Genomic DNA, 14,270 nt, shown 5'->3' with positions numbered 1-14,270 from the left:
CAACATTTAGGCATTTTAGGATGCATCTGTTATGCAGCTCCAATACAATGTGAACTTTTAAAATGAATTTGACTATATTTTCTTCCCACCAGTATGAAGTCCCAGAGGAGCATTCAGGACCTTTAAAGTGCTTGTGTTGTTGCCATTTTCAATTTGCAGGCCAAATTCCATTAAAAAATCCGCCAGTTTAGGATTCATGAGCGTTATCATCAAACATGAGCTTAAACAAGTTGTACAACATGATTTAATAACAAAGTTTTGGCTTTTTAGAATGAGTAATTATAATTAGTCTGCATTTTGTCTCTGTCCAGTGAAACTCACTTGTCTCCAAAATGTTAACATTTCAGAAGCTAAGAAAAGCAGACAATTTTTCAGCTTTGTGGCAATGCATTTTTCAGACGATCCATTGAGTTTGTAAATGGTTTGTTTTGCTGAGGAAATATGAGAATTGTCTCAACTCATAAAGGAGCACTTCCTTCTTCAGTTTCATGGAAAAATCACCAAATTTGGAGACAAGTGGTTTATTACAGGACAACAACATGCAAGTTTGTTTGTAGCAGTTTAATGGTGAGTAAAGTCTTAAAAAATGTCTTTGGAAGGTGGATCACTGCAAAGTCCCAGAGGTGCATTCAGGACCTCTGAAGAGCTCCTGTCATTGCTGTTTCCAATTTACAAGCCAAACTCAATGCAGAAATTTGCAGATTTAAGATTCATAAGCGTTGTGATGAAACATTCACTAAATTAAGTTGTAAAACAAGATTTATCAACATAGTTCAGACATTTTAGTATATATCTCTTGTGCAGCATGTAGTTGGCCCGATAAAATGTGAACTTTATGATGAATTTGCTTGTAGTGAAGTCCGAAGTCAACATCTTTGGAAGTTAGATCACTGAGAAGTCCCAGAGGAACATTCACAACCTTTAAATTGTCAATTTGCAAACCAAACTGAATTTAAGATTTGTGAGCATTATCATCAAAGAATTGACTTATTTACAATAAATTGTAAAAAATGACTTAATGACAGAGTTTGGACATTTTTAGGATGCATTTCATACTTAGCTTATAGTTTTTACAATCAATTCTGAACTTATAAACAAAGCTGTGGTTTTGATGAAGTGCTGCATGGTGCATCACGAGTGTTGAATGGATGCAAATTCACTCTCCAAGTATGAACAGTTCTATCATCTAGGTGATATTGCCTAGGCTATAATTAAGACAAAATTAAGCTTCACTTTAGGGGCTGTTAGTGATCTACATGTTACTTGTCACATTTGCAAAATAAAATCTTCTTACCCCGAACTTTTTGTATTCTTCCCTGGAGGTTATGATGATTTGGTGGCTGATGTTAAAGGGATTTGTTGAGCTTGTCAGGATTTAGTGAACTGACTCTTAATGCAAACCTATGCACTTTTAATTAAGTCTTAGCTCATTAAATCTCTTAATGATTCGAATATTCGGCCCAATTAATCAACTTCGACCACATGTCTTTCCATCTCATCTGCCCTTCGTTAATGTTGCTGTTATTTGTAGAGCAGCCATTGACTGAATAAAATTAATTTGCTCGTGATTTAAAAAGATGTCATTATCTCATAAATTAGAGAGGGAGTTTACAGATGTTGTGGCTCCACAGACACACACACACAGGCACATGATGTAGCAAACAGCGCCATCTTGTGGTCCATGTTGTGGCATCACTTCAGTGGATCATCTGTCAGACTGTACCAGGTGTCAGGGTGAATTGTGGGGATTATTTGTGTTACTCAGATTCCAGATAATTACTGCTGGACAAGAACTGGGTAAAAATGACCAGTTTAAAAGTAAGCCTTTGCCTATGTTAAGACCACATCTTGTGGAGGAGCGGTGGAAAAAGTACTTAGATCCTTCACTTGAGTAAAATCAGAAATACGGTAGTCTAAAAAATACACTTATTTTTTTTTATATAATATTTAATAATTTCTATTTTAATCAGTACTGAGTACATCTAAGAGTATGTTAATGTTGTGGTTCATCAGTGTGGAGCCAGTTTTAGACACTTTGTATGCTACTGAGTAGATTTTTTTGTACTACATCATATCATTTTAAAATGCTGAACTGCTTCTTAAAACCTTTTGTGTAGATTCTTGAGATATAAAGTGTGGCAAACTTTTTAATGTAAAAAAAAAATTAACTTGTCACTGTAAGTGTCAAATAAATGTAATGGAGCAAAAAAAAAAAAATATATTAAGAAAGAAGTGTAAAGTAGCAGAAAATGGAAATACTCACCTGTGGTAGTGAACACTGTCTCCCTGACAGGTGTGGCATATAGAGATGCTGATTAAGCAATATCATTATTGTACAGGTGTGTCTGTTGTGACTGGTCACAATAAAGCGACACTCTGAAATGTGCAGTTTTATCACAAAACACAATTCCACGTATATCACACGTTTTGAGGGAGCGTGCAGTTGTGATGCTGACTGCAGGATTCTCCACCAGACCTGATATTTGTGAATTTTGAACCAGCAGGGGTGGAAGTAACGAATTACAAATACTCAAATTACTGTAATTAAAGGGACTGTTTACCCATAAATGAAAATTCAGTCATTATTTCCTCACCCTCATGCTGTTTTTTTAGTCCACAAAACACTGCTGGAGTTTCACAGGAAAACAGCGCTGCAGAATCTCCCAAAGAATGGAAATAAATGGTGATCAGTTTTCAAATGTAAAAAAACAACTGGAAAACAAAACATAAAATGCTTTCATACTGCTTGTCTGGCATAATCCAAGTCTCCTGAAGTCCCAACATGCCGTTTGCACACTGTCACAACACACACACACAGTTCAGACAGTTCAGACAGTATGCATGTGCACATGAATGTGGCTCCAAGCTAAAGATCCATAGTGAAGATTCAGGCTAAAAACATGGCGTAAATAATATTTTTTGGGTCACCTTTGCATGTTGGGGCTTTAGGAAATTTGGATTACACCAGATGAACACCAACATCATGTTACAAGAATCTGCACACAAATGACCCTTCGCTAAGCCCCACCTCCAAACAGCAACTGTCCAATCATAGCTTCGCAACTGTAACTAGATTTCTAAGCCAAGTTAGCCTCGCTCTTATCCTGGCTGTCTTCCACGATGGCCGTCTGGCTGGTCCGGCTGGTCCGGCTAGTCTGGCTGGGTGACCTGTATCAAGTTCCACTGCACTAATCGAGTCCCTCGTGTTTCAACAATTATCCCCATTTTCAATGTTAAATCTGCCACCATTATCGCTGTAAACTGCATAAATGCAGTGTGAGAATGGAAAGTTTGGCAGGCTTAGGAACAGTAACTAAGGAGGATGGGGCGTACCAAAGGTTAAATTCCTGGAAGCTGAAAACATTTCTCACATTCTCCAGACATGTCTCCCACTGAGCGGGTTTGAGAGGCTCTGGATCAGCGTGTGCAACACTTTGTTCCAGCTTTTCACAGCCATTAAAAGAGGAGTGGACCAACGTCCCACAGACCACAATCAACAACCTAATCAACTCTATGTGAAGGAGATATGTCACACTGCGTGAGGCAAATGGATGTCACACCAGATACTGATTGGTTTTCTGAAGGCTCTGACTTTATTTTAGCCTTTGAAAAACAAGACATTAGTGAGGATTTCTCATCTGTAATCTCTGGCCGTACAATAGCAGAATAAATCCATGGACAGGACTCTTAGTTGGATGAGAATGCATCGGCACAGACCAACATTTGTCTGAAATGCTTGCGGTCTCTCTCTGAAGTTTTGTTTTCACTTACCTGTACTGCGATAACTCTGAAGGATTGGCCGGTGTTGATGGCTTCACGGTCGATTAGGGGATGATAAATCTGAAAAGGTCTCACACAGCAGCAGAGACAACTTTGATCTGTTTCCAGTCTCAGTCCATCGCTTCACTTCCTCATTTTCACCATCAATCTGGAGGCTTATGGGACACCTCAGGTGACTGTTAGTGAAATCTCTCTTCTCTCCTCTACCAGCTTTTAGGATGAAACTGTGATCAAGCTTTAAAAAGGTTTTGTATTCAGATTATGTCCTATAATAGACCTTTTTCACAGCAGCCATTTTGACATGAAATAGTCGGTAAACACAGGTGTTACTAATGACCGTAATTAAAGTCTCATTCCATTTAGATCAAACAGAGTCAGGGTGCTGCTATTGTGCATGTTGGCTCACTGAAAAGGCTCCTCTAGCATGGAAAATTAATTAACGTCATTGCTAACTCCTGTGTTTATCCTACTATTTCAATATCAATATGGCTGCCATGAAAAAGGTCCATTGATTTTACTTCACAGTATATCTGACACATCATCTTCTGGCAAAATCTGCATCAGTGCAGAGCTGCAATGATTCGTCGACTGAAAGATTATTAGTATTTTGATTACTGATTAATCATTTCAGTCATTTTTCAAGCAAAAATGTTAATCATATGCTTGGTCCATGTCCATAAATCTGTGAATCTGCTGCTTTTCTTTCTAATTTATGACAGCAAATGAAGAATCTTTGAGTTTTGGGCTGTTTGTTGAACAAAAGAAGCAATTTGAAGATGTCACTTTGGGCTCTGGGGAACATTCTTGACATTTGATTGATTGATTAATTGTGTGAATATTATTTCAAATTGTACTCAACTATTATTTTAAAAGTAACCAAGTAGATTACATCTTGCAATGCATACTTAAGTACGACTAAAAGAACAGACTTGAAAATCTACTCATAAAAGTACAAGTACCCAAAAACAACTACAGTAATTTGAGTATTTGCAATTAGTTACTTTCACCCCCTGTGCACATATCTTCTTTCCTCCAGGAAACCGACAGTGGTGAATGCTTGCAGAGGTGGATTAGACTGTTTTGTCTCTGACCTAAGTTGAAATCTATAACCTATATTCTGTGCAGTCCAGTTTTCGTCAGTTTCTTCATTCAACCAGCCAGAACTTTCCTCAGAGGAGAAACTGAAGTTTAAGTCAGATTGCAGCGACCGTGGAAGGGAAACAAAAAAAAGTTTGAATAGTTTTCGAAGATGATCAGCGACTCAAGAAGTGATTCCCGCTCAAGAGAGAAAAATAATTTGACTCTGTCTAAATCTTTGTTCAGTATGCCATGTGGAGGAGTCATCTAAATGCTAACAATGTTGAGTGAGTCACATCGTCGGCTGGGGGCACATGTAGACGCCCCCAAACCCAACACACACACACAAAATCAATGGTTCTGGTCTGGCTTGTGATTGTTGGTTTCATCTAATGACTCGAGCTTACTCATAATGTCACGCGTACACACATGTACGCACGCACACATACACACACACACACACACACACACACACACACACACACACACACACACACACACGTGCAGTCAGCTGGGCCACTCGCTGCTATAATCTAGTCCTGTTCCGTTCAGACGCTCCAGATCAGGATTTGTGGCTGCATCGCGATTTTCAAACAATCCACATTTTCAGACCCTCTGGTGCAGAACTGAAAAAAAAAACACAAAGTGAGGCTGTAATTATTATCCATATGAGAATCATAACACACCAACAGAACCCCTGAAAGCCTCCTCTGTCTGGAGCAGAGCGTGAAGTGACACACTGTGGATCAACAGCCGGAGAGGTTTCTCACCGTGGAGCCGAATAAATCAGTTTTAGATGAAAATCCAAACTTTTGTGATGGGTATTGTCACAAAGAAGCATATGTCATACTTGTGTTGTTTGGGAGGAGGAGAGTGGTTAGTTTTTTATTTTCACCAGCAAGAGAAAGAGGTGAAGTAAACTGTGCAGAGAGATTTTAAACGAAACAGGAGGCTTACAGAGGTGGAGCTACCATATATACAGATAATGGGGCTGCATTAGGGCCTGTGCACAAAAGCCTCCAAAAATTTACCGTTCAGCAGGAATTTCTCATGCAAGAACGTAATTTTAGGTTTAAACAATTGGTTGGATGAAACAAAAAATCTGAAAAAACAAATAATTATATGATTAATGGAGAAAATAATCAGCATAATAATCCAGAATGAAAACAATCGTTAGCTGCAGGCCCAGTTCAAAGTTCGCTCCATCTCCACCAGCTACAAACAAACAACGAAATATTTTAAAAAATGTCTACAGAATTTGCACCAAAGACATAAAGAACAAAAGACAGAAATAAGGCATTTTTATTGGTCACTTTTATTGGATAAGACATGGTGGTAAAAATACACCAAAGTCATGTTTTCTACTAATACAATCCTCAGGTTTGAGCTGTTCTAAACGAGTCTTTATTGATAATATCTTCACTATCTTTATAGTCTGTCCTTGCCTCTGACAGTTTCAGAGTCACAGAGAGCTGTGAGGTGAATGCATCCCTGTCTGTCATGTCACCGCCACTCACTGACAGTGTGTGTGTGTGTGTGTGTGTGTGTGTGTGTGTGTGTGTGTGTAGAAGACACATATTAGGGTCAATCGATAAAAGGAGAGCCTGGAGGAGTGAGGATGAAGAGATGCAGGAATCCTCTCTGACCTCTTTTCCTCCCTCTCTTCTTCTTCTCCTCCTCCACTTCTTCTTCTTCTTCTTCTTCTTCCTCTTCTTCTTCTTCTTCTTCTGCAGCCCAGGACTCGTGACCTTTTGACCAAACTGTGAAATGTCAGAGGACGCTTGTAATGTCACAACAGCTCACCGAGTGAGGACGGGCCGTTGTTATGGAGACTGCATCACCTCCACATGTTTGGTGAGACTTTTCCAGTTCAGTGAGAAAAAACAGCCATCATTGTTTAACCCTTTAAATTCTCTGTGTTTGTGCAGCTGTTCCCAAAGATGGTGCTGCAATAGTTTTTTTTTTTTTTAAATAATGTTCCGCCATTAGGGCTGGACGATATGCACAAAATCACACTGTTTTTGTCTAAAAACCTCAATCTCAATATTTGTCAGTGTTGCACAAATATTGTAGGGATGACTATTGATGATTTGATAAATACTTATCAGGGATGTGGATATGATGACTAAGTAGGCAAACAACAGAACAGCTACAGCAGTCTGGTAAGTTCAGAAAATGACATGCCTTTCAAACCAGGAAAAGACAACATTTTAATTCATAGAGTTATAGAGTTACATTCATAGAGTCATTTATAGCTGAGAAAGTTGCATGTGCATGTGAGAAATGTTACAAAAAGATGGAGGAGACAGTCCCTCCTCAGTATTTAAAACCAGTCCATCTCATCGTCAAATGCTGACATATTGTCACACGTCTCGGTACGCACAATCTTACCCTTTAGCGGCTTGCGATTTTATTGCAAACTCCTTGTATATCCCTCCTACGGGTTGGAAAACCTACAGAAAAAACACAAGGCTGTTTCCAGAGCCAGTGTTTGGTTTGTCCGTTCTGGGCTACTGTAGAAACATGGTGGTTCAACATGGCAGGACCCGCACCCTCTGTGGATATAAGCTGCTCACTCTACAGTAACGAAAACAAGCTTTATGAATATTATATTCCAACTCTGCCTCATTCTACCAATCACACACCCTAAATCTGACACACTGAACCTTTAATATGGCTGTTGTTTGATGTCTAGTGTTGCCAAGAAAGTGCACATTTTTGATCTGTCGTTAGCATATTTAGCACACAAGTGTTGCTTCACAAAATCGGGTACAGGCCTAAAAAAAAGTTTCAGGACCACTGTGTTAGTGTGAGAATGGGTGTTCTGACATTTTAAGTGTAACACAGAGTTTTCCCATGACACAGATCCTGAGCTGTAATCCTGACTGACTCGATTCAGAATCTTTTTTTTTTTTAAAGACCTGTTTTGCTGCTCTGCTCCTCCTGAAAAGCGCCACTGTGTTCACTGCTTATCTCAAATTGAAGTTCTTATAATGTTCTTTCAAATAAAGGAGAATCCTATTTGACCGGTGGAACAAGATGACATGTAATAGACTTAAGAGATGACTTCCTCCTGAGGGGATTCATTTCACCCTCCTCTCTCCACCACAGACAGTGTTTTTTTTTTTTTTTTTTTACACAGAGCTCTGTGGAGATGATATAACTCATATAACTGATAAGAGCAGGTCTGTTGTGTTGCCTGAAATAAAATGTGCTGGAACGGCAGTCGGATATTGTTCAGGAATGAACACGAGTGCTGTATGTGTGTGACTCTTTTGTCCTCTGTCACATTACTTTTCATTTTATGTGTCTTTTGATTTGGCTCTATAATTTTTCTTCCTTATGAGTAGAATATTGTTGTATGTTGGATTATTTCTTTGTCTGCTTCTCTCTTTCCTTTCTGTCTTCCTTCATAAAACACAAAGAAAATGTGTGTGTCCCGCTATAGCGTTAAAAATGATTGGACTCTGCGTCTCAGGGGGATTAGAGACACTATTGTGTCTGTGTTTCAGTCATATATGTGATGTGACAGACAGAGATGGAGGTGGACAGAAGTTCCAGTTAAGGTAAAGGTTAATGCTACAGCAAACAATCATATTTTAGACAACAGTGTGCTTCCAGTTTTGGAGAGGGAACTTTCTTGCTTCATAACAATGTCTCTGTTCACAAAGAGGATCATAAAGAAAGTAAATTTTCCTAGTTTGGTGTGGAAGAACACCTCTGACACCCACCACATGAGAGAAAACGTACCTCAAAGTCAATTTCACAACACTTCGACGAATCATGTCATTCAGCCAGGAAACCACAACAAAAACTGTGCACACGTCTTTCAGACTGAACGTGCCCCTGGTCTGCACAGAGGCCTGACCTCATCGCCTCGGGTGGCACAGACCACCCCTGAAATTCACCCCAGGTGGCGCCCCATTATCCTAAACTATGACGAGTGGTCTGCTCAGTCAGAAGCAGGACCTTAGTTCACACCAACTGTTTGACAGGAAAACTTTTCTTATTTCGAAACAGTGTTGGTCACACTTTTGCCACGTTCAAGAAACCAGTTTGAGATGACCTGAGCTTTGTGACATGGTGCGTTATCAGACGATGGGTACACTGTGGTCATAAAGGGACGGACATGATCAGCAACGATACTCAGGCAGGCTGTGGTGTTTAAATGATGCTCAGTTGGTACTAAGGGGAACAAAGTGTGCCAAGAAAATATCCCCCCCACCATCACACCAGGATGGATCCATGCTTTCATGTTGTTTACACCAAATTCTGACCCTACCATCTGAATGTCGCAGCAGAAATCGTGACTCATCACACCCGGCAACGTTTTTCCAATCTTCTGTAGTCCAGTTTTGGTGAGCCCGTGTGAACTGTAGCCTCAGTTTCCTGTTCTTAGCTGACAGGAATGGCGCCCAGTGTCTTCTTCTGCTGCTGCAGCCCATCTGGTTCGAGGTTCGGCGTGTTGTGCGTTCAGAGATGATCTTCTGCATACTTTTGTTGTTATTTGAGTCACTGTTGCCTTTCTATCATCCCATACCAGTCTGGCTGTTCTCCTCTGACCTCTGGCATCAACGAGGCGTTTTCTTTTTCGGACCGTTCTCTGTAATCCCTTGAGATGGTTGTGCGTGAAAATCCCAGTAGATCAGCAGTTTCTGAAATCAACAACCACACCACGTTCAGAGTCACTTAAATCACCTTTCTTCCTCATTCTGATGCTTGGTTTGAACTTCAGCAGGTCGTCTTGACCACGTCTACATGCCTAAATACATTGGGTTGCTGCCATGTGGTTGGTTGATTAGATAAGGATTTTTTAAAAGAGTTGTAATGACAGTTTTCTATCCCTAAGAGAAAGCATTCGGTCCAGCAGAATTAGGGACTGTAACGCCGCAGGTGAAATGAATCCCTCTACTGTCCATCGCTGCCTTTTTTCTTTCCTCTTGATATGTGTCTGAGTGAAGGCAGCGAGACCCTGTTGCTGTCAGCGTGGAGATTTATCCGGTGAATATTCCCTCAGATAAATGAATTCCCTCATAAAATATTTTCAGCATTAATGGCTTGTGATGGAAGCTGTAAATTCGTGTTAAAATGAAGCGGCCATCTTGAGGTTTTGGCATTTCAATTATCAACAACACCCGGCGTGGTACACTCTGTCATTCTGTCAACTTTAATGTTTTAATATTCTGTTTTAAAAGCCTGCTCACAAACACACACACACACACACACACACACACACACACACACACACACACATGCAATACGTGCTGTATATACGTATTTAGTGCAAACACACACACAAATTTTGATTTATAGTTGGAGCTATGCCTCAGTGACTAACCAGAGTAAAATATTTATGCGAAGCCAAATGATTGACGTTCTCATGCATTTTCAAGTGAGTCTGTGAAGAGGGATAATTTAGTAGGTAATCCGTTTGAGGAGCAAGTAGGCATTCAGGAGAGCAGGCATCATGATGCTGATGTTGACTGTAATACGTGATTATCTTGATCAACATGACACCTGAATCCACGCCGCCCACGCTTCACTCAGACACACACACGTTGAAACTGTACGTATAGTTTCTCCATGTTTTGTTTTGCACACTTTGCCTGCTTGCTTTAATTTCTTTAGTGTAGTTTTAATACTTTTCAGTAGCTGTCAGACGTTTTGTGTTTAAATAATGAAACAGATTTTCTCTCTTGATGTATCCTGTTATTTTCTGCTGCCCTCAGAGGTCCTGTTGAATTTTTCATGGGTATTTTTTTGTAATAAAGTATTTTAATAAAAAACATGTCAACCATTTCACAAGTAGGCAATGGGGGCCATATTTTTGTAGTTTTGGCCATCATCTCTACATCACTACAGCAAAGGGGAAAGACACAGGCGGGACCAAGACATTGTTTTGCATGTCACATGGAAGTCTCAAGTCTTTGCACTCAAGTCTGACGGGTCCCAAGTCTTAAACTTAAACTTAAAAGTTAAGAAAGTAAAGAAAGGCACAACACTAAATACACTACGGACGGGGAGGATAACAAGACACAGGTGAGGGCATCAGGTGCAGGTGAAAGAAATCAGTCATCAACAAAGGAGGGGAAAAGAACAAAGGCAGGAAGTAAAAAAACAGAAATAAGAAAGAAGGTAAGAACTGCAAAATAATATAGGAAATAGCCAACGGAAAACCAAAACCATGACAACAACGAGGTCTTTACAAAATGCAAACAGAGCTTGGACTTACCGTTCTTTGTGTTTCTACAAATGACAAAAGTTGGAAAGTGTTGTGTCTCTGTCTGTAATTTTCAACCCACATGTTTTCACTACTGTAAAGTCAAGCCAATTTTAAGTGGGTCTGATTTTATTCGTTTATTATTTTAACTTTATTTAACCAGGCAAGTCATTAAGAACAAATTCTTATTTACAGTGGCAACCTGACAAAAGGCAAGAGCCTCTTGAGGAAAAGGGGTCAGTTGTCGACATTTGTCAAGGTTTAGGTTTATTTGTTTCACACACACATAAAACGCAAAAAGACAAATACATGAAGAAAATATAAAAGTACTGGTGAGGTGTGGCTAGAAACCTGTATAGGCTTATACAAAACCACACCCAAGACATATACGGAAGTTAAAATACAAACAATATACAATCACCAATACACATGTGGAAGTTGAAAATTAGATATAAAACAAGTAGAATCATAGTTTAAAAATACAAGTGACAGTTATAAATACAAAGAAGGTGGAGTAGCTGCCATTATTCCTTGCTGAGATTATTGCTTTAAAAGCATAATTTGTTAAAAATGTTCTGAAAATAGCTTGCAATAAATAACAAACAAGACTGTTGTTTATACGCACAACAAAAAATAGATACAGTGGGTTATGTTTAGTTGAACTTAACTCATGAACACTTGTAAACTCTGTTTCTTGAATATTGATCTTGATTATTGTTATCACTGATAAACATGCACTGGTGCTCTCTACTCTTGATGTGATATTGGTATTCTATTATGGGTTGACATGGTATTATAGCTGTGGTTGTGATGGATGGACATTTAAGTATTTTTGTGTCGTCAAATCTATAGTAGCCTCGGCTTTGCTCTTTTGATACACTGTTCTTTCCCGACTCACTATAATCATGTACTTCGACCTTATACTGATCCCTCACTCTCTGACAATGAACACGTTGAACACAGTTTAAAAAATGTTTTTTCATTCGAGCACTTCTATCCCCACTACTTTCCAACACAAAGTGACGTCCTTGACTGAGAGTGAATGGAGTTAATGTTAGTTGATTCAGGAAAGGTGCACTCTTTTAATCATTGAGCTTGGGGGAAGGTGTTAAATAAGGCAAGGCAACAGTATAGCGTTCATTTAGCATTCATTTCACTGTCAGATTCCTCTTAAACACACATACAAGTCTGACTATCCTGGAGGTTTGTTTAAAACTTTTGTCTCAATTGCTTGATTTTCCTGCTGCATGATATTTTCAGCCACCGTTCAAAGATCTCTGCAATCCAGAGTAAGAAGTTATGATTACAGATCAGAGTAATGGCCAAACCTGCAGTAACATGACCCTGTTAAACTATAATTACCCTTTAAGTTACATTGAGTACATTGGATTGGTTCCAGAGAAAACAGCCTGGACGCTGGTCTCCGCTGACAACAACACAACAAACCACAACAGAAAACCAGCTGCTGTTTGTCACTGATAATCACAAAGGGGAGAAAAATCCTTTACATGAATTTACATGAATACATGCATCGCATATTGTTACCTGTGACATACATCATTCTGCAAATGCAATTAAAACAAGAAAAGAAGGAACGTTATGGATCAGTGAGCAGAACACGGCGATGACTAAAAGCTGCAGAGCCACAGGAGGTGTGCAGAAGAAATAAACACAATACATCTCCACCTTCAGCGCCTCCAACCATACATTAGTCTTAAAAACAAATGAGCATCAGTTCTGGCCCAGAAACTCCAATTTAACTAAAAATCAGCATAATTAGCTTCCTCCTCATGTTCCCTCTCATTTCCCTTCTCTTGAGCCTCGACCTAACTCACTCTTCACTGCCTGACTTTGCAGTGAGAAAACGCCGTACGTTCCTGGTGCAAATGTTTTGTTCACCTCAGCTTTCAGGAGGTGAACACCTCAACTTCATGCTACGCGTTGGTATCTTCAGCAAAAACACTTGAGGGCCACGAACAAAAGTAAACAGACTGAAAGCCTCTTTCTTGCTTAGAGTGGATTTCAGTAAGGACTTTCAGGGTGTTCAAAGATGCTTCACACTGGGCCGGCGAAAGGCCCCAGTCTGTTTTCCTTGAAGAGGACAGACTAAGTCTTGGGGACCCCATGTTGGGAACCAGTGGCCCAGAGCACCAACTTCCGGGGGAATTAACATGATCTATTGTCACATTTTATATCATAATGATACGGACTAAACCAAGAAGAGGAAGAAAAAATGTCATCAAATGTCAATGTATATCATCTTATTTATTATGTCATTAAAATGCTGTTTGGAGTGTAGATGTTTCGTTTAAAATAGTTTGTGAGCCAAGCAGGAATAAAGCTAGAAAACGATGCCACAATAGCTTTCACCAGTAATATTTTACGATTTACACCCTCGGGCCATGTGTAGAGAAACTATTTAACAAAAAATGTAATAAATAAATAAATTAATTAATTAATTAATTTAATTTAATAAAAGTACATGAGCACAAAAACAAAATCAAAACAAGCAAACAAAATCATCTGCAAACATTTCTATCTAAATTCTGGTAGTTTGAAAAGGAGTAAGCAGAAATCAAAAACTTTTCTAGTCCTACCGTCATTTTTTTTTTTAGGGCCAGGTCTATTTTGCAGCATATCAGGTGAAATATGGGTAGTACAGGAAATAACAAAAATCACTTCACTGGTTCGTGGTCAGTTTTAGCAGTCAACCACACGCACTTATTTGCTGTTGGTTGAGGCGGTTATTTCGCCAGTCAAAGAGCTGCACACGAAGCGGAGATGCATATCGCTTTTGCCACTGAAAGCTAACATATTATTCCCCCCTTTGTTTGCATAAAACAGGAGGCTAACATTCATCGATGTTCATTTTGCACCATGTTTGCACAGGCAGGTGCAAAGCTGAACAACTGAGCTGTTCTTCCTCAGTGATGGCGACACTCCTGCTACTTCCTCTTTTTTTTCCACACAGTTCAATTCACAGAAACCAAAATGTGCGTGAGATGAAAATACAGTTCAGTGGATTGAAAGCCCTGCCGTCTGCCATCGCGAGAGCAAAGCGAGCGCTGATCAGATCAGAGGTTCAACCTTAACTGAAGTTCACTCAGTGAAACATTTTAGCGGCTGTGATGGTTTTTCCCACAAGACTTAAAGGCAGCAGGATCCCATCCTCCCCACCTTCATCACTCTCTCC

Source organism: Lutjanus erythropterus, chromosome 15 (assembly GCF_056507025.1).
Source record: "Lutjanus erythropterus isolate fLutEry1 chromosome 15, fLutEry1.hap2, whole genome shotgun sequence".
NCBI classification, from domain to species: Eukaryota; Metazoa; Chordata; class Actinopteri; order Lutjaniformes; family Lutjanidae; genus Lutjanus; species Lutjanus erythropterus.
This window is presented reverse-complemented; position numbering follows the sequence as displayed.